This window comes from Melitaea cinxia, chromosome 10 (genome assembly GCF_905220565.1).
Source record: "Melitaea cinxia chromosome 10, ilMelCinx1.1, whole genome shotgun sequence".
In the NCBI taxonomy this organism is placed as follows: Eukaryota; Metazoa; Arthropoda; class Insecta; order Lepidoptera; family Nymphalidae; genus Melitaea; species Melitaea cinxia.
This window is the reverse complement of record NC_059403.1, coordinates 15,590,853-15,613,939: the sequence shown is the minus strand read 5'-3', so window position 1 is coordinate 15,613,939 and position 23,087 is coordinate 15,590,853.

Genomic DNA, 23,087 nt, shown 5'->3' with positions numbered 1-23,087 from the left:
ATAAAACTCGATGCTATCTTCAATTCATCCGTCCTAATCAATTGGCCTTGAATCAGACAATTTCCTCTATTTCTCCATTTGAACCAGTTCAATTATGCTTATTGAATAATCTTTGAGCAGAACGATATTTATGTACATAAATGAAATAGATAAACGTACCCTACGCTATTGGTATAGAGTATACAATAGCTAAGCATTATTTCGTATTGAGGCGGTCAACTACCTCTTATAACGTTATGCTAGCCTGGTAACGGGCGTTGTTGATTTGAGAAAAAAAATTAAAGTATGTCACGAATAATTTGTGCGATCTTCTTAATACATATTAAAATTGTATATTGTTAAATATAGTTTGTCTATATTCGTGACATCGTTCACAGTTACGTTTTAGTTTTTTTTTTTTTCTTTCCCATAAGAATGGCAAAAAATGCATGGTCCTAGTTTTTTTGTATAAAATCAAATCCTGTCAAATTTCATTTGACTCAATGCAAGTTGTTTTGTCATAGTGCACAACCAATGTACAGAGAGAGACAGGAGGGTAAGATTGAAAAAAAAAATGCATTTTTTGACGTCCAAATATTTTTGGGAAATACATTTGTTAGCCGCAGCCGTTTTTTATAAAAATAATAATATTATTTTCATTAAAGAAAGTTGTTTTGAGAAATACAAATATATAGGGCAAAATTTTGTGAAACCAACTTAAAATTATTTTGGAAAATGATAATTTGCTCAATTATTTTTATGTATTTCTGAAAATTTCACAAGAGAAGTAATAAATAAACAACTATTGTTAACAATAAAAAGTAGTCTACAATCGAGTACTCGTAAAAGTGTTGTCGAACATAATCTAAAAATAATTACATTGTTTCAAGTCCTCCATTATATATTACGTTCAAAGTATATGATACACCGCATCAAGTAGACAGATGGTCGCTTTCTAACTCGCTACCGTTACTAATATCACCACAATCACTGTAATTTAAAAAATAACACATAAGAATGTTAGTAGTAATTATTAATATGTGAAGTGTTGCATAAATGATATAACGGTCGATTTAGTGGTTATTTGCATGGCAACTTTCTTACTTTTACATCACCGTTCAGTTAAGGACGTTATCAAGAACGCAGAAATACCGATTATTAAAATGCTTAAAGTTTAGCTTTGCAAATTAAAGAGTTGCAATACAAATTTTTGTACTCCTTTTTTACATCCCTGAGGGCAGAAGTTTTATTTTTTATAATATACCACTACGCTGGCATTTGACAACCTATCGAACGGTTTGCCTGATAGTAGCAGTTATCCTATGGACAACACCAGGAGCATCAAGCGCTTTAGCGGTCCTGCTCTCGCTGTCAACTCAGCTCAGTTTCGGAAACCTCTCCCTATTCTATTAAAAATTATAAATAAAACTGAAGGTAAATATATATATCATCCTATGACAAACAAAATATGTAAATTATATTTTAAAAGTCACTTTCATCTTTACATATCAATCTCTAAACCACTCTAAGGAGTTATAAAGATGAAATTTTGCAATTAAGTTTCTCTAAGTAGTCGTTAAAGCAAGATGTTGGAAAATTCGACCAGATAAGTATGTAACAAGGTTTCATTAACTCTAATTCACTTTGTTATTCTCATATATTAGAACTTTTAGCAAAGAAATGTATGAAAATATGAAACAAATTGTCAATTATTTTAAACTAGCCACCCGCTCCGGCTTTGCACGGTTGCAAAAACGATCAGTGTTGCTCTACTATATTATGCATGTACTATACATATAACCTTTCTCTGGAATCACTCAATTTATTAAAGAAAACCGCATCAAAATCCGTTGCGTAGTTTTAAAGATCTAAGCATACAGATAGCGGGAAGCGACTTTGTTTTATATTATGCAGTAATGCTGATAAAGTATAAAAGAATAACGCTTTAGTCTGCGGATGTAAGCTTCATAAAAAAAAAATAATCAATGCATTCAAGGGCTTAAATAAGACAATCTTTATGTATCTAAATTATTCCTATCTCTTGTTTTATCAAAGTGTGTCCCATAAACTTAATTGAACTCCCATGTCTGGAGGAAGTACCTCATCATTCGTGGGAAGATTAGCGGAGAACAATTGAACTGTTAGGTTGAGGTCATCGAATTCACGTCTTGTTTTTTAAAAGTAACACTTTTAAAAAATGTTGATTGTCAATCAATGTTATTTTGGAGGAGGACATTTTTGGGTACAGCCCTGAAATTAAAAGTAAAAATTTTAATATATATTTTTTTAAGTTTATTGATTATTTATAAGATATATTCTTAAAACTAATACTTTATACAGTAGGTAATATAGTTCGCCCTTGCCAACATCCCTTGTAAAAATGACTTGTAATTATGTTTTTTTAAGTGCAATAAAGAATACGCTTCAGCCTGTAATATCCCGCTACTGGGCATAAGCCTCTTTCCCCATGTAGGAGAAGGATCAGAGCTTAATCCACCACGCTGCTCCAATACGGGTTGGCGGATATATTCCCTATTATAAGTAACGATCGCTGCAGCTGCAGTGCGTTCGTACCAGCATTGTTTTTAAGAGCTTTCCTTTTGCTATCCTAGTGTACATAAATTGTTAAATAAAATAATAAATAAAATATATATATATACTTTATACAAAGTTTTATATGTATTGCTTTAAAATATTTGATATGCTCGTCACCCTGCCTTATATGTTTACTGTACCTACAGTAATAGTAATGTTGTGTAATAAGTAATCCTTATTTTAATATGTTAGTCGTTTTTTAGGTGAGAAAGAAGAGATAAAAAAGAATTTGGATTTTTATTATTACAAAATAAATCCGTTAAATCCGCTACTAAAACTGAAAAAATGTGTGCCAAAACATGGTAAAAGATAGTCATCTTCTCTAAAGTAAAGATGCGTAGTACATTGATTGATTGATGTAGAACGTTAAAAGAAATTTTTCGATATCGATAACATCTTGTTTTTATTAATGCTCCACTTCTGATTAACAGCTATAAACGTCAAAAGTCTAACAAACATAAAAAATGTATCGTGAGTGAAATCGGAAGGAAGTCAAAAAGTAATATTTAATATCCCTTTAATATAATACTAACTTATATCTTATTTCTTAAGAGGAAATAATAATATTTGTATTTCGACAATGTTTGCACTAACACACACACACACAGAGACATACATTATACATACACCTACATGCAGTAAGTTACAATTTAAGCGATCAAGTGTTGAATGCCAGACGGGATATACTATACGAAATAATTAAATCTGGTGTATAATTAAAGTTAAATTTATGAGATAAAAAATTGCATGCAATACTTAAGACCTATACGTATAATGGGGGCACAGAGTAAAGACTAACAGAAATCCTTCCTGACATTTATTTTGCGTGTGTGTGTTTTTATTTTTATTTTACATATATACATTATATATTTTTTCAAAGCATATTGTCGGCGATAATTATATTTATATGTAATATAAAATTATAATTACTTCGCAAGATAATAATTTTAAATTTAATATGTGCACTATTTTTCATAGAACTAGCGATCTAGTAAACAAGCCTACGAACGGGTCTCCCGTAACACCTGAAATATTGATAGATATGCATTATAAATCATGATATTATTAACCACGCGCTTTCAAAAAAAATACATACTATTGTTGTAAGATTGTACATATAAAGGTTACAAACAAATTAATTTCATGATGTTTACGACATGTGTGTTAAAGTTGATATCATTTCTATTCTATATCTTAATCTGAGGTATGAACTTCTCAGACCGGTGCTTACATTTCGTAAAAACCTAATCGAAACATCAAATTATAATACGAGATTCGAATGCCATAAATGTAATAATCATACATATAGTATTACACATACATAATGTAACTAAAAATCCATATATGACTCATATTACAATCTAAATTTGTATGGCTAATATCATATAGGCTTTAAGGACAATGACCTTTCGTTATACTGAATTGTTCTGTTTGTAAATATGATGATACTATTATGATGTTTATTTTGAGAGAAAAAATTCAGGAGGTGTGTAGTGTTATTTCAGAGTCTTTTAATTTACATGCTTTGTAATAGACATTTTAAATTTCTCGCGATTCATATAGCAGCCTACTCGGTAACTCATTTCAAAGTTAGTTTGCCAGCATTTTAAACCCTTGCGAAGGCCTCTTTTGTATCTACGAAATTGAAGCTTCATCAAGCTTTTTTTGGACAATTTTTTTGCAGCCAAAAGCCGAAGTAGGGTTGTATTGTTCAAGTATGGGTACTTATCTATATATTATATAATTAGATATGTAACATTTAACCTTGATACGCTCTTTGGGTACCGGTTTGGCAGCTTTGAACACATTAGGTGTCATTATACTAGATTGACGAATGATATCCTTATTTATGTCTGTTACTGTATCTTTGGACCAATACCCTAAAGGCATATACTTGTAAAGTTACTTTATTACAAATACAATCAGCACCAACAAGATAAAGAAAAAATATCTAAAATAAATTAAAAAAAAAAACAAATAAAGAAGAAATGTGTTAATTTATATATCATTTGAATCCTACTTGCGCTTTAATAACTTATACTTGGGGTGTGGTCTACAAACGATACCGAAGCCAAAAATATAGTTTTTAGAATTTTTGTCTGTTTGTATGTTTGTCTGTATGTATTTCCGGGATAAACTCAAAAAGTACCGCATGGATTTACTTAAAATTTGGTACGAATATTATTAAGAAGTCGGGTCAACATATAGGCTACATATTGTCATGGTATCACCTACCGGGAACGAGCAGTGAACCTTTATTTTCTCAAAGCATTCTGTAACAACGTGTAATCTAACGACGCATATTTGAATGTTTTTGTTATTATGTTAATAACCATGCTTTATAAGCTAGCTTCACACTATAAAAATCACGCAATATAAGTAACTAAGCCGATAAACATAATTAAATGAATATAAGTAGACAAGACAATTTTAAAGCAGCGCCATCTATGAGATTTGTCTGTAGATATGAAATGTAAAGAAGAAAAGGGTAAATGAATGTTATTTTAAAAGGTATAATCGTAGGTATTTTTGGTGCTGTATAGCGTTCACGCAGACGACATCGCGGGCAGCAGCTAGTAAATCTTCATAAAATTAGTAATAAACACTTTCACGCCTCATATGTCGAGATACGTATAAATGATATAAAAAACATCATACGATCCTAGATACGCAATCGCAAAATTATAGTCGAATTTTACGACGGAAGTTGAATTTTAAAACAACTATAAAATATATAATTTAAAACAGTTATAAAATAAAGAAATAAATATAGTTAAGAATTTCTATTTGTTTAAATATAAAAAAGAAATCATATGGGTGTTAATGGTTCCGCGACAAATAGGTTAAAAAAATGTAACTAAACCAGAATTCACGCGCGGCTTCACCTTGTTTGAATTTTGTTACTTAATAAATATTTTATTTATATACCCGTATATGATATTTATGAGGTAGGAGCAGATTATATTGATATCTCGACTTCAACTTTCTATCCAACTTTCTATGGCTAATAGTATTGTAATTAGGTTAGGGGTAAAAATTATTGACTATGTTATCGATTACCGTAGCTTATAGACGTCTGAACCAGAAACATCGCAAGCGCGTTGTTGACCCTATCCCCAATTTCCCCAGGAGCTCTGCTCACCTTACTCACCAACAGGAACACAACATTGCTTGAAAGCAGTATTATTTAGCTGTGATCTTCTGTAAGGTCGAGGTACTACCCCAGTCGGACTGCTCCATATTTTGAGCAGGAAATTTCCTGCTGCGCCCTACCTCAGTTAAAGTAAGTTTTGTACACCGTATCATACATCTCACCTAGTTGGACTCTTCTTTCTCTAACTCAGTCTTCTTTCTCTAACTCAGTCTTGACATGATTATGTCACCCTGTCATAATACCCGTGACACGTTTGCGCATGAATGCTTAAATGTCACGCGAGTATAATGGCGAACAGGGCTGTTTCACATCATATAGTTAGTAATTGATATTATCTGCCCTACTTGCAATAAGCGTTGAGAAATACTGTGTTAACAATGATATGATGGGAGGCTAATGTCTTCGATGACGTTGTGTGACAATAACTTGCATCGCTAAGCTGACATCACCTAACATATTGTCCTCTTTAAAAAGTTCTCGTAATGTTTTAATTTTTTAATGCGCTTATATCATAATTCCTTGACTTTACAGAAATTTACAGCTAAATAGCACTGCTTTCAAATATTGTTGTGTTTTTGTAACCGGGACGAAGGTAGGGCCGGGAAAGCGATTTTAATGCTTCTGATGTTGCAGACATGTATAAGCTACGGTAACCGCTTACCATCAGGTGAGTCGTACGCTTGTTTGCCGATCTAGTCGTATAAAAAAATATTTAATAGTCATAAATCATGCTTACACATAAAATAGTGTGGTCATCAATAATATCTATGAATGTGAAAGGTGAAAGCGTGGGTGATAAACATCTGTAACAGTCCAGTGCCGAAGCCTTATAGAAATTAGAACAGGATGAAACCAATTTTGAACTAATTTTGATAAGACTCGTAGTTTTACCGGAAATCTTTAGCTTTTAGACGCCTGCCACACCAGAAGCATCGCAAATGCATTACCTATACTATCTATTAATGGAATATTATCATCACAGAATCTCATTTCGAGGTCCTCGCATGCGACGATCTTGTTACGAGCTACTTAATTTACATATTAAATATTTCATATATCATAATATATTGATATATAAAATAAACTTTTAATATTTTTAATTATGATTCTACTGATTAGCATTACATTAACTTTCCATGCTAGATAATGATTTCCAATTTTGCACGGCTGTACTACTAAATGGTTTCAATTGATCGTTGGATATATTTATCGTTAATTAGTACAAGATTTTAAATTAATTATTATCAATTAATACTTGAACTTCGAAATATTTTTTTATAATAAAATAATAATAGTTTTAATAGTCTACAGAATATCAAATTCAGTTTGAAAAATGAATACGTAGTTTATTATCGAATGGATTCAAAGCGACTTTGTAATTTAAAAGGATAATCTTAAAGGTCACAAAAAGTCCAATGACTATATGCGCATTCCAAAACACTGTTACAAAATCATGCTTCTATTGCTTAACTAAAATCGAGAAAATATTAATATCCAAACAAGAAAATATACTTGTTTCAATCGAATCCATGTTCACTGTATATTTTCTGATAGTTCAATCACAGCTTTATGATTCGCCATCCATCGATAAGTTCTGTTCATCGTCTCTCTTACTCATTGAAAATAATGAATGATTTTAGATGGTATCATCTTGAAGACATGAAATATGAAATACAAGAGTGATAGCTTTTAGTTAACATTTGATGATCACATCAGACCAGGTAATCGATGTTTGTGTTTGTAATATACGTATTAATATATAAGTTTTTAAACTATCTTAGTTTATACGAGTCTTACCGCTATTGAAGTTTTGAATCGCCCGTGGTCAGGACATGTTTAATATAGAAAGGAGATTTTTGTCCGAAACACCTACTCTTATTTACATTTTTGACTAGCCGATTGGCGCAGTTTGTAGTACTTTCTGCTCCATGGTTTGCGGGTTCGATTCTCGCCTGAGTTTCGGTGTGATGTTTGTACTTATATACGTATTATTTCCATGTATAATCATTAAAAGAAATAACTATAAAAAATAACTATAATTGCTTAACATTGGAACAAAAGACTGTGTGTATAGTAGCATTGCCATAAGATATTTATTTATGACTGCTGTTTCTTTATTTATTTATTTGAAAACCAATAGCGTTACAAAACGAATTCGACATGACTGTGACAAATAAAAACCGAATTTAAAAGAAATACTCGTTGAATTCATTAAATACTGTAGAATTTAATTATCAAAATATGAGATGGACAAAACATAGAAAATATCCGGCTCGTACTATTCATATACTATTCATAAAAGAAAAGTAATTACTACAAAACAAATACTTCACACTCACACACATACACAACGCAAACACTCAACAACTATAAACATTTATGTGGATTATACAAATATTTTGAATGAGCGGAGTTCGAACCAGCCGCTGCTAGTTCCTCAGACCACAGGTGCTAACCCGTTCTCAGTCAATTTATCAAGCATTAAAGCTACGGGAAAAGTTATAGAATTTTAAAGTGACAGCAAAATAAAATATGCATAAATTAATTTTCCATACCGCGTGATTAATACAAGTCATTTTATATTAAAGTAATATAATGAAAATAATAAACTCGTTATTGATGTCTGTCATTATTTATTTTGGACATTCAAACATTAATACCTCGATTTTATATTTAGTGAGATTGAAGATAATTCATATAACTTTTACTCTTACCTCAATAAAAACCATCTGCAAAATTGATAGCTGAATACCTTTACGCAATATTTAAATGTAGATTCGTTATTTGTTTAATAAAATTTTATAATTACGATACTTCGATTTTATTATTATATTTTTAAAATGTATTAAGCAGGTTTTATATGTTTTATTCATTGCGTCCGATCTTGGTAGGTACTAATAATAAAAAATAAAATGGTAATGCTATTTAGTACACCAAATTATTATTATTATTATTATTATTTTGAAAGATGTTCGTATTACATTAATACTTATAAAGCAAAAGACTTCGTTTTATTTTAGAGTTTTATATTTAATGGGTGTCAATAGAACTCGGAAGTCGGTTAAGAGGAGTAGGTTCTCAATTCGACTGTATTTCAAACTGTTTACTGGGTGGACAGATTTCGATGACTTTTTTATTCGAAAGGTGGTGCCTGTCCTGTCATCAAAATTTTGAAATCTTGCAATCAGGGTATATATTTTAATCACATTGTTTTTTTTCAGGTACGTTGTTTTTTGATTATGGAAAAAAAATCGAAAAAAGTCAAGATGAATAGTGTACTTGATATTCGTAAGTGTTTAAATATTTATTATTTTATAATTTATATGATGCATTTTGTTAGTCTGCACCATGAGTCATTAACTAAAAAAAACAAGTGTGCTTTAGACCATACGACTGAAGTAAAACTTCTTTAGTTTCCCCTCCAGTAATATATGAAACGTAACTGACTATGAGAGTAAGAGAGACAGAAACTATGTGCTTCCAACTCTCTCACTTACCCCGTTCGTCTCGCCCGATCACACTTTTCGTAACGCTCTCGTCACGCGTTCACCAGCTTTCCAAGTCAAGCGTACGTAAAGAAGTTTTACTTCAAAAAATTTGACTTCATATAAATTGGAGGGGAAGGGTCATGCTGTATTTAATTTAATGTATTGTTGAAATTCCTCTGAAACGATGATTCCTTTGTTTATATTTCGTCTTGAAACTGTAAATCATATACAATAATAATAATGTCTTACCTATTTGAGTGCATAATTTTATTTTGAAATTGGTTCATAGATTTACACGTGATCGTAAATCAGTTCATTGAGCCATAATTTGCGCTTGTCATATTTTAGAAACGCCTGAAATAATCACTTTCAATAATTGATCAATTTTAATATGATACCGTTTCCGGTACATAACGAAGTGATTGAAATACGAACAAAAGCCGAGCTAATTGTACGTTTTATAGAAATCCTATGGGAGATTTCTGAGAAGTTCTTTGTTTTGTTTCAATTGAAAGTAACGCTACTGGTATTGTTTACAAGATGTAACATTTTAATGACTAGTTATTTACTATAGTTTTACGTCGTTTTTTTTTTTTTTTTTTTTGAGTAATTGGGTCGTGGAATTACCAATCATTTTGAATTTATATGACCCAATTAGTGTAATCGGTCCGATTTGCTAAGAAATTCTGGTATATTGTATACTCAATCTGTTTCTTGAATTTTTTTTTTATAAATGACTAGATCGCAAACAAGCGTACGACTCACCTGATGGTAAGCGGTTACAGTAGCTTATAGACGTCTGCAACACCAAAAGCATCGCAATCACGTTTCCGACCCCATCCCCAATTCCCCCCAGGAGCTCTGGTCACCTTGAAACACTGCTTGAAAACAGTGTTATTTAAATGTGATCTTCTGCAAGTTCGAGGTACTATCCCATTCGAGCTGCTCCATATTTAGAGCAGGTAGTTTCCTGCTATGCCCTACCCCAGTTAATATTAAGTATATAAATATCTAATCATAAATTTGTTCAATGTGCACATACGGTTGACCGTCAAAAAGATAGTAAATGATGATGTTTAAGGCAGCAGCCGTCTGATCTAACATCGTATAACACGGGACGGGAATATAATCCATAACCCAGACTCGGAAAGAAGGATACTGCCAACTGCGCTATCGTCGTTATGACTATTCTATTATTTTAGGCTACTAACCATACCTCGGAGAGCGCGTTAAGCCGTCGATCCCGCTTGTTATCATCTACACCGATATCGATCGTTACTCATAGTAAGGAATATATTCAGCAATCCGCATTGGCGTAAAAATACAAATCCAACACATAAGATTCGCCAACACGCAGTGTAGCGTGGTGGATTGAGCTACTACTCTTCTCCTACATGGAGTAAGAGGGATGTTACAGACTGAGTCGTGACTAATACTAATGAAAAACTCTGTGAAGTGCTTCCATGCGGTTGAAACAGCAAGTTTTCAAATTTCTATCACAATAAAAGCTGACAACTCAAGTTTTTTTTTTATTTTGTTATCAGATGAATTTTTGCAATTACTTTTTACCCTCTTTCGTTTAACACGTTTACACTGTCAAAGACAAATGTACGTCCAGTCATTCATATTATACTTGTATTATTTTTCCCTTAACTCCTCTACTTCTAAGAACGCTAAGATAAACATCTGGCAGACTCCTGTTGTCCTGGTGTCAAGAGCCTTTGAACAGGGCTGTCATCAGATAAACACACGGTATATTAACAACTTGTCTTCTTAGAAATTTCTATAGAAAACAAAGATTCTTCTCAGCGGTAACCGGTTTTAACTAGTTTAGTCCATAAAAATTTATTTGCATATCATTTATCTTAGTCTATGATTTGTTATCTATGAAATAACGACGGAGTAAAGTAATTTATTTTTATTTATGTTTTTATCATAGATTCTTAGATTGTCAAGTTTTTCTTTTTGTTTTTGTTAAATAATGTTAAATCTTGTCAGTTCTATAAACCTGTAATATATTTATTGAACTAGCCTTGTTTGTCGACCTAGCTAGCTATAGTATTTTTTTTAATATTGAATTTATTACACAGATGCTCGCCAGGACCCTAAAACGTAATAAAAGGGGTACAAGTTAACGTTATTCGTAATAAAGAAATAAATTTTACTTTCTTTTTATCACAACTAAAAATTGAAAGCCGTTAAACAACTACAATTGAACTAGTAAGCAATGCAACAAAAATTACAGTACACTGTTTTTTCCAGAATAGTATTAAAACGTAAAATAATATCGCTTCAGCCTGTAATATCCCACTACTGGGCATAGGCTTCATTCTCCATGCAGGAGAAGGATCAGAGCTTAATCCAGCACGCTGCTCCAATGCGGGTTGGCGGATATATTCTACTATGAGTAACGATCGCTATCAGGTGTGCATGATAACAACCAGGACCGACGGCTTAACGTGTTCTCCGAGGCGCGATGGGGAGACCCATAAAGACTGCACAAACACCCAGACCACGGCAAACACCTGTATAGCCAATACAAATGTTTGTCATGTGCGGGGATCGAATCCGCAGCCGCCAGCGCAACAGTCGCAATCCATGGCTGTGACCTTTGCGCCAACGCGGCGTCGAGAATAATGAGATGGTATATTTTATTATAGTTCTTAAGAGCCAGGAAAAAATATTAAATAATAAAATCATTATACTAAAATTTCACTATATATACATCTAACTAATATATGTCAAATCATCTTCAATATATAAGACTTATTACGTCCGACAGTTGATATCTATAACGTTGGTATAGATTTGTTCTATAATATTTCATGGGAAGGCGAAGTTGTCACGTGTGTTGACATAACTCGACGTACATCTTGACCGTTCGGCACCAGTACTTGATAACTCAGAAATATTTAACCGTCTGTCGAGATTGTTGATACATGTAATATAAGCAAAATGAAGACTTTCTTAAACAATAACAGTAACATTTTATTTTTGAAGAAATTTCATGCAGGTAATCACAATCTTGTGTTTTTTTTTTGTTTTTTTTTTTATTTTATTTTTTTATAGAATAGGGGGCAAACGGACAGTTGGCTCACCTGATGGTAAGTGAAAACCAACATCCACAGACACCCGCTACATCAAAGGATTAGCAGGCGCGTTGCCGGCCTTTCAAAAAGGAATATGCTCTTCTTTTGAAGGTCCCTAGGTCGTATTGGTTCGGAAATACCGTAGGTGGCAGCTGGTTCCATAGAGGGGTCGTGCGTGGCAGAAAATGGCGCAAAAATCGAGCTGTCGTAGACTTCCAGACATACAGACCAGACAGACAGAGTTTCAGAAAGACTAGATCAATATATAAATAAACATGTTTTAGATACACACACGGCCTATCGTCATTCAACCATTCCATTCGATTATCCATTTCGATCTTACGCAGGTCGTCAGTCCAGCGAAGGACGTTCCACACTGCGTTTGCAAACAACTTTCCTAGATCACTGATACTATTGATATAAATATCAAGTGGACAGGTTAATGTCGAAGACAACAATGCTTTAATAACAGTCCTAAATTTGCAAGTGGTCTTTGAAGATGACCGTTTATACACAAACACACATGCTTACATATTTCACGGCGTTTCTTCGCCTACTCACTTTCTTCTTATTCCTAATTCAGGCTATTAGAGTCCACTGCTGGACACAAGCCTCCACAAGTTCGCGCCAAAAATGGAGTGAACTCATGTGTTTTGTTCATAGTCACCACGCTGGGCAGGCGGGTTGGTGACCGCAGGGCTGGCTTTGTCGCGCCGAAGACGCTGCTGCCTGTCTTCGGCCTGTGTATTTCAAAGCCAGCAGTTGGATAATTATCCCGCAATCGGTCGGCTTTTTAAGTTCCAAGGTGGTAGTGGAACTGTATTATCCCTTAGTCTAATAATATCCCTTAGTATAATAATAATAAATCGTAATCTTATTTCTACATAGAACAAAATAAAAGTACTTACTACTCACCTCCTTTTTAATGAACTACAACTTTATTACTGTGATTTTATTATACAATATCTATTAATTTCAAACTAAACTTTGTCAATTAAGAAATTGATTCTGAGACCAATCAGCAATAAATTCGATCTTTACGACTTGTTTCAATATATACTCTAGTTATAAATTAAATATTTATGACTTATAATTGTGTTTGCTCGCAAACTAAAAAAAAACCGACTTCAATTACATCGACAAGTAATACAATGTAGATGGACGAAAAAATAGTCAAGCAACTACGCGTTATTAAAGATTACTCAAAAAGTAGTTATCAGATCTCAATATAATTTATATGTAACCACATGATAAACATCAGCTTTCGATTAAATTAAAAATTATCAAAATCGGTACACCCAGTAAAAAGTTATTACGGATTTTCGAGAGTTTCCCTCGATTCCTCTGGGATCCCATCATCAGATCCTAGTTTCCTTATCACGGTACCAAACTAGAGATATCCCCTTTCTAACAAAAAAAGAATTATCCAAATCGGTATATCCAGTAGAAAGTTATGCGGTATAATACAACGTAGGTCGACGAAAAAAGCGTCAAGTAAAAACGCATTATTAGATATAACTCGAAAAGTAGTTGTTAGATCTCAAATAAATTTAAATGGGACCAATTGGCACACACCACCTTTCGATTAAAACAAAATTTGTCGAAATCGGTCCACACGGGCAAAAGTTCTGATGTAACATACATAAAAAAAAAAAAAAAAAAAAAATACAGTCGAATTGAGAACCTCCTCCTTTTTTGGAAGTCGGTTAAAAATAATATTACTGATTTAATAATATCTGGACAGATTCGCGCTTTATTATCAAGGTTTTATTTCCATTACTTTTATTGATAATCTAATTCTTGTAATAAGACTGAATTGGATTTTGTTTTGTTTGATGGTTAACTTTATTATATGAATTGCACTACTTAAAATAAATGAAGAAAGTTATAAGATATTTGATAATAGGTACAATAAAACTCGATGCTATCTTCAATTCATCCGTCCTAATCAATTGGCCTTGAATCAGACAATTTCCTCTATTTCTCCATTTGAACCAGTTCAATTATGCTTATTGAATAATCTTTGAGCAGAACGATATTTATGTACATAAATGAAATAGATAAACGTACCCTACGCTATTGGGATAGAGTATACAATAGCTAAGCATTATTTCGTATTGAGGCGGTCAACTACCTCTTATAACGTTATGCTAGCCTGCAGGCCTAGCATGCGCGCCACGACAAAATTTTGTCTACCCCTTTTCTCGTATTATCTCTCTATGTCTACAGTAGCTAACATGCGTGCACGCGATACTCTTCTCGTTACGTCAAGAAGAGATAATCATTAAATTTTAGTGATCTGTGATATTTATCTCTACGGAAGCTAACATGACATCGAAATTTTGTCGAATTTTGTCGTTTTAGGAAGAGAAACTTCTCGTCTTCAATATTATCGACGAGAAAGACGATAAATAAAAAATAAATAAAACCGGGTGCCTATTTTTTGTATACCATGGCGTTTCCCTATTATAATTATATAATTTCGGTATACGAAGAGCGGAAAATGCGAAAAGTCGAGTGAAGTGTGCCATATAATGACACAAAAAACGTATTTGCGCCCTGTTGCTTCTTATTCTAAATAATAATAATAATAATAATACTTTATTTCAGACCAAAGTATAAGTCCATATTGGGTTAGTACAACAAGACAAGACAACATTCAGAATAAAAAACAAAACAAAATTATATTAAAAAAATCAATAACTAAAAATAAAATTAAATAGAATAAAAGTAAAATCAATAATCAAAAAAAAAAAAATTCAAAAATTCAAAAAATTTTAAAAATTTTAAAAATAAAAAAAAATAAAAAAAACAATGCGTGATAGAATTACAATTATCTAATGTGCGACAAGATATAAAGCACAACACGAGCATATTGTTTTACATATATAATTAAATTCATTTACTTACGCCGTTTTATTTTCCATATTAGATTTTTTAAATTAGATATACACTTTTTATCTTAGCCAAAAGGCCGAGAACATTGTTAAATAAAACATGTGTCACTCGTTTGAAATTGGTCAATAACCTTGTAAATTAAACTTTACGACATAAGATATAAGAATGATATTCAGTTGGGATTATGGTTGATAATGTTTCTCTACTCGACAAGGCGAAGTCTTCGGAAGAGAATTTTGTCTCTCGTAGTGCGCATGTTAGGGTAATCGAGAAAATACTCGATGTAGACATTAACTCTCTCTCTCGTCAAGAGATATCTCGTTGTATGCATGCTAGGCCGGCTGGTAACGGGCGTTGTTGATTTGAGAAAAAAAATTAAAGTATGTCACGAATAATTTGTGCGATCTTCTTAATATGTAGAGTATATTGTTAAATATAGTTTGTCTATTATCCGTGACATCGTGCGCAGTTATGTTTTAGTTTTTTTTTTATCTTTCCCATGAGAACTGTACTGAATTTTAGGGTGCAAAAAATGCATGGTCCTAATTTATTGTATAAAATCAAATCCTACCAAATTTCATTTAAATCAATGCAAACTGTTTTGTCGTAGTGCGCGACCAAGGTACAAAGAGAAACAGGCCGCTAAGATTGAAAAAGAAAATTCAATTTTTGACGTCCAAATATTTTTGGGAAATACATCTGTTAGCCGCGGCCGTTTGTTATAGAAATAATAATATTATTTTCATTAAAAAAAGTTGCTTTGACAAATACAAATATATAGGGCAAAATTTTGTGAAACCAACTTAAAATTATTTTGGAAAATGATAATTTGCCCAATTATTTTTATGTAGTTCCGAAAATTTCACAAGAGAATTAATAAATAAACAACTTTGTATTGTTAACAATAAAAAGTAGTCTACAATCGAGTACTCGTAAAAGTGTTGTCGAACATAATCTAAAAATAATTACATTGTTTCAAGTCCTCCATTATATATTACGTTCAAAGTATATGATACACCGCATCAAGTAGACAGATGGTCGCTTTCTAAATCGCTACCGTTACTAATATCACCACAATCACTGTAATTTAAAAAATAACACATAAGAATGTTAGTAGTAATTGTTAATATGTGAAGTGTTGCATAAATGATATAACGGTCGATTTGGTGGTTATTTGCATGGCAACTTTCTTACTTTTACATCACCGTTCAGTAAAGGACGTTATCAAGAACGCAGGAATACCGAAGAGTTGCAATACAAATTTTTGTACTCCTATTATACATCCTTGAGGGCAGAAGTTTTATTTTTTATAATAGCACTACGCTGGCATTTGACAACCTATCGAACGGTTCGCCTGATAGTAGCAGTTATCCTATGGACAACACCAGGAGCATCACAAGCGCGTTAGCAGTCCTGCTTTCGCTGTCAACTCAGCTTAGTTTCGGAAACCTCTCCTCATTCTATTAAAAATTATAAATAAAACTAAAGGTATATATATATCCTCCTATGAAAAACAAAATATGTAAATTATATTTTAAAAAGTCACTTTCATCTTTACATATCAATCTCTAAACCACTCTAAGGAGTTATAAAGATAAAATTTTGCAATTAAGTTTCTCTAAGTAGTCGTTAAAGCAAGACGTTGGAAAATTCGACCAGATAAGTATGTAACAAGGTTTCATTAACTCTAATTCACTTTGTTATTCTCATATATTAGAACTTTTAGCAAAGAAATGTATGAAAATATGAAACAAATTGTCAATTATTTCAAACTAGCCACCCGCTCCGGCTTCGCACGGTTGCAAAAACGATCAGTGTTGCTCTACTATATTATGCATGTACTATACATATAAACCTTTCTCTGGAATCACTCAATTTATTAAAGAAAACCGCATCAAAATCCGTTGCGTAGTTTTAAAGATCTAAGCATACAGATAGCGGGAAGCGACTTTGTTTTATATTATGCAGTAATGCTGATAAAGTATAAAAGAATAACGCTTTAGTCTGCGGATGTAAGCTTTATAAAAAAAAAATAATCAATGCTTTCAAGGGCTTAAATAAGACAATCTTTATGTATCTAAATTATTCCTATCTCTTGTTTTATCAAAGTGTGTCCCATAAACTTAATTGAACTCCCATGTCTGGAGGAAGTACCTCATCATTCGTGGGAAGATTAGCGGAGAACAATTGAACTGTTAGGTTGAGGTCATCGAATTCACGTCTTGTTTTTTAAAAGTAACACTTTTAAAAAATGTTGATTGTCAATCAATGTTATTTTGGAGGAGGACATTTTTGGGTACAGCCCTGAAATTAAAAGTAAAAATTTTAATATATATTTTTTTAAGTTTATTGATTATTTATAAGATATATTCTTAAAACTAATACTTTATACAGTAGGTAATATAGTTCGCCCTTGCCAACATCCCTTGTAAAAATGACTTGTAATTATGTTTTTTTAAGTGCAATAAAGAATACGCTTCAGCCTGTAATATCCCGCTACTGGGCATAAGCCTCTTTCCCCATGTAGGAGAAGGATCAGAGCTTAATCCACCACGCTGCTCCAATACGGGTTGGCGGATATATTCCCTATTATAAGTAACGATCGCTGCAGCTGCAGTGCGTTCGTACCAGCATTGTTTTTAAGAGCTTTCCTTTTGCTATCCTAGTGTACATAAATTGTTAAATAAAATAATAAATAAAATATATATATATACTTTATACAAAGTTTTATATGTATTGCTTTAAAATATTTGATATGCTCGTCACCCTGCCTTATATGTTTACTGTACCTACAGTAATAGTAATGTTGTGTAATAAGTAATCCTTATTTTAATATGTTAGTCGTTTTTTAGGTGAGAAAGAAGAGATAAAAAAGAATTTGGATTTTTATTATTACAAAATAAATCCGTTAAATCCGCTACTAAAACTGAAAAAATGTGTGCCAAAACATGGTAAAAGATAGTCATCTTCTCTAAAGTAAAGATGCGTAGTACATTGATTGATTGATGTAGAACGTTAAAAGAAATTTTTCGATATCGATAACATCTTGTTTTTATTAATGCTCCACTTCTGATTAACAGCTATAAACGTCAAAAGTCTAACAAACATAAAAAATGTATCGTGAGTGAAATCGGAAGGAAGTCAAAAAGTAATATTTAATATCCCTTTAATATAATACTAACTTATATCTTATTTCTTAAGAGGAAATAATAATATTTGTATTTCGACAATGTTTGCACTAACACACACACACACAGAGACATACATTATACATACACCTACATGCAGTAAGTTACAATTTAAGCGATCAAGTGTTGAATGCCAGACGGGATATACTATACGAAATAATTAAATCTGGTGTATAATTAAAGTTAAATTTATGAGATAAAAAATTGCATGCAATACTTAAGACCTATACGTATAATGGGGGCACAGAGTAAAGACTAACAGAAATCCTTCCTGACATTTATTTTGCGTGTGTGTGTTTTTATTTTTATTTTACATATATACATTATATATTTTTTCAAAGCATATTGTCGGCGATAATTATATTTATATGTAATATAAAATTATAATTACTTCGCAAGATAATAATTTTAAATTTAATATGTGCACTATTTTTCATAGAACTAGCGATCTAGTAAACAAGCCTACGAACGGGTCTCCCGTAACACCTGAAATATTGATAGATATGCATTATAAATCATGATATTATTAACCACGCGCTTTCAAAAAAAATACATACTATTGTTGTAAGATTGTACATATAAAGGTTACAAACAAATTAATTTCATGATGTTTACGACATGTGTGTTAAAGTTGATATCATTTCTATTCTATATCTTAATCTGAGGTATGAACTTCTCAGACCGGTGCTTACATTTCGTAAAAACCTAATCGAAACATCAAATTATAATACGAGATTCGAATGCCATAAATGTAATAATCATACATATAGTATTACACATACATAATGTAACTAAAAATCCATATATGACTCATATTACAATCTAAATTTGTATGGCTAATATCATATAGGCTTTAAGGACAATGACCTTTCGTTATACTGAATTGTTCTGTTTGTAAATATGATGATACTATTATGATGTTTATTTTGAGAGAAAAAATTCAGGAGGTGTGTAGTGTTATTTCAGAGTCTTTTAATTTACATGCTTTGTAATAGACATTTTAAATTTCTCGCGATTCATATAGCAGCCTACTCGGTAACTCATTTCAAAGTTAGTTTGCCAGCATTTTAAACCCTTGCGAAGGCCTCTTTTGTATCTACGAAATTGAAGCTTCATCAAGCTTTTTTTGGACAATTTTTTTGCAGCCAAAAGCCGAAGTAGGGTTGTATTGTTCAAGTATGGGTACTTATCTATATATTATATAATTAGATATGTAACATTTAACCTTGATACGCTCTTTGGGTACCGGTTTGGCAGCTTTGAACACATTAGGTGTCATTATACTAGATTGACGAATGATATCCTTATTTATGTCTGTTACTGTATCTTTGGACCAATACCCTAAAGGCATATACTTGTAAAGTTACTTTATTACAAATACAATCAGCACCAACAAGATAAAGAAAAAATATCTAAAATAAATTAAAAAAAAAAACAAATAAAGAAGAAATGTGTTAATTTATATATCATTTGAATCCTACTTGCGCTTTACCTATTTTTATAGTCCACTTTAACTGGTATATAGAAGTTACAATTGACTCGTTTACTAAGGTAAAATACGGAGCAGCCCGACTGGGGAAAAACCTCGATCTTATAGAAGATCACAGCTAAATAATACTGCTTTCAAGCAGTGTTGTGTTCCTGTAGTGAGTAAGGTGACTAGAGCCTTTAGGGTTAAGAGGGATTTGGGGTGGGGTCGACGGCGTACTTGGGATGCTTCTGGTTTAACATGCGTCTATAAGTTACGGTAAGAGCTTACCTTCAGGTCAGCTGGACGCTTGTTTGCCGACATAATTGTATAAAAAAAATTGCGTCTGTAGTTGTGCTCATTATTTATTAAATTCTCAAATACAATAACAGCTAAAGGTATTCAAATCAATCATTCTGCATCAACGGAGTTATTGTACACATAACTTTCTTGATAGTCGTGACAGCCATTAATTTTAATGAAGTAATGATTTTTAAATAATTTAACTTCAGTAACCATTTACTTATTAGTGGAATTAATTTAATGACTTTCAATTGTGTCAAAAGATGATTTCGCCAACGTAACGTAGGATAAAGAATACCAACCAACATGGCAGAAGTCGGTACGGTCGAGTTTACAACCTTTATTAAAATTTTAATATAAAATTATTTTAAATATTTGAACAGTATTAAGTAGTCAAAGACTATACTTCTATAATAATAAACAAAAAAGTATATATGCGTGAGTGTGTCAAATAAATGGTAGTGTGTGTAATGTTTTCTTTATTGATTTAAAATATTTTTTATGCATAATTTAAAAATAATTGTGTTTGCTCGCAAACGAAAAAAAAAACCGACTTCAATTACATCGACAAGTAATACAACGTAGATCGACGAAAAAATAGTCAAGTAACTACGCGTTATCAAAGATTACTCAAAAAGTAGTTATCAGATCTCGATAAAATTTATATGTGACCATATAATAAACATCAGCTTTCGATTAAATTAAAAATTATCAAAATCGGTACACCCAGTAAAAAGTTATTACGGATTTTCGAGAGTTTCCCTCGATTTCTCTGGGATCCCATCATCAGATCCTGGTTTCCTTATCACAATACTAAACTAGGGATATCCCCTTTCCAACAAAAAAAGAATTATCAAAATCGGTACATCCAGTAGAAAGTTATGCGGTATAATACAACGTAGGTCGACGAAAAAAGCGTCAAGTAAAAACGCATTATTAGATATAACTCGAAAAGTAGTTGTTAGATCTCAAATAAATTTAAATGGGACCAATTGGCACACACCACCTTTCGATTAAAACAAAATTTGTCGAAATCGGTCTACCCGGTGAAAAGTTCTGATGTAACATACATAAAAAAAAAAAAAAAAAAAAAAAAAAAAATACAGTCGAATTGAGAACCTCCTCCTTTTTTGGAAGTCGGTTAAAAATAACATTCTGCACTCCTTCTCTATATAAACTATAAGTGTACGAAATTCCATACTCCTCCGTCCGCGCAATTTTCGTAAAAAGGGGTAAGGGGTAAGTATTTGGCTAACTATTATACCCTATAGTACATGCATCAAATGCCAATCTTAGGATATAAAAAAAAATTATATTAGTAATGAATTAGTTTCAAACACTTCACCTAGATTCAGTAGCTTAAGTTTAAGTGCTGCATTCACCTCGAGAACTTCAAGTGTCAAAATCAAAGCTTCTGTTGCAAAACATTTAAACAAAGGACGGTCACGCGAAATATCGTATCGATAAAGATCTTTTTGTTTCAAACTTGAAACAGTGACATTTATGAATTGAAATAATAGTTATTTTGAACCAACTTCAAAAAAGGAGGAGGTTTCTCAATTCGACTGTATATATATATTTTTTTTGTTTGTGTTCGCGGATAACTTCGTCGTTTATGAACCGATTTTAATAATTCTTTTTTTGTTAGAAAAGGGATATCTTAAGGATAAGGAAAAGGAAATAAATGAATATAATAATGATAAGGAAACCAGGATCTGATGATGGTATCCTAGAGAAATTGCGGGGAACCTTTGAAAATCGTAGTGGCGACTAGTGCGTTTGTTAAGTTTTTTCGCCTACTTACGTCGTATAATTACTTGTGGATGAAATTGAAGTCGGTTTTTTCGTTTACTAGGAAACGAAATAATAAAATACATATGTATATAAACATTTTTTTGTAATCTAATTTATATGTGTGAAGAATTGTTTAGTTTTTTTTTTCTAATTATAATTGGTGGTTTAAGTACGAATTTAAGTATAATTATATTTATTTTATTAGTTTTGCTATGGCAACTCCAATTGTGACTACATACAAATACAAACTTCTTACAAATAAAAATTAAACTAGAAACCAAAGTAACAGTATCAGTCTATAATTACTTAGACAATTTTCTTCAATTACTTGAACTGAAAAACCAAACAGGCAAATATTTTTCATTATTTACAATGTAACAGTAAAAATTCTCATTCGAAGCTATTTTATAATTATCAAGATCTGACAAGAAATGTCTATTATCGACTCATTACAATTATGTTAGAAAAATCATACTTGGTGTTCGCTCATCCAATCAAAATACCAGAATACTTTCGCCTTATTAAAAATATCATTCAATTAACACTCTTATTGCTATAAAATAAAGTCTAGATTGTTTTTTACTCTTTTGCATGTATTGTACACTAGGCGACAACAGCTGCTCAAGTTATTGCGATATATTTTCCTCGCGAGGTTTTAGTACCTTTTTAGTGTGAACATGCGTTGCTCGTTGTACTACTATTTACTAATAGAAAGGCTATTATCTCGACATGTGAAATCGTTAGTCATATGATGTGATTTCAAGTCATAATCATTAACAATATTACACCTTAACATTTTTAAATACATGTAAATATTGTTTTTATGCTACCTTTATGAAGAAGATAGGCTTAGGTTTGATTTGTCAAACAACAAGCAATTTGTAAAGTAATTTTAATGAGTATATCTTTAAAGATGAGTAAGTTTAACTCCATTAAAAGTCTCCAATAAATTTCTCTCTTCCCGTGGGTGTCGTAAGAGGCGACTAAGGAATAACAAGGTTCCACTACCACCTTGGAACTTAAGAAGCCGACCGATGGCGGGATAACCATCTAACCGCTGGCTTTGAAAGACACAGGTCGAAGACGGGCAGCAGCGTCTTCGGTGCGACAAAGCCAGCCCTGCGGTCACCA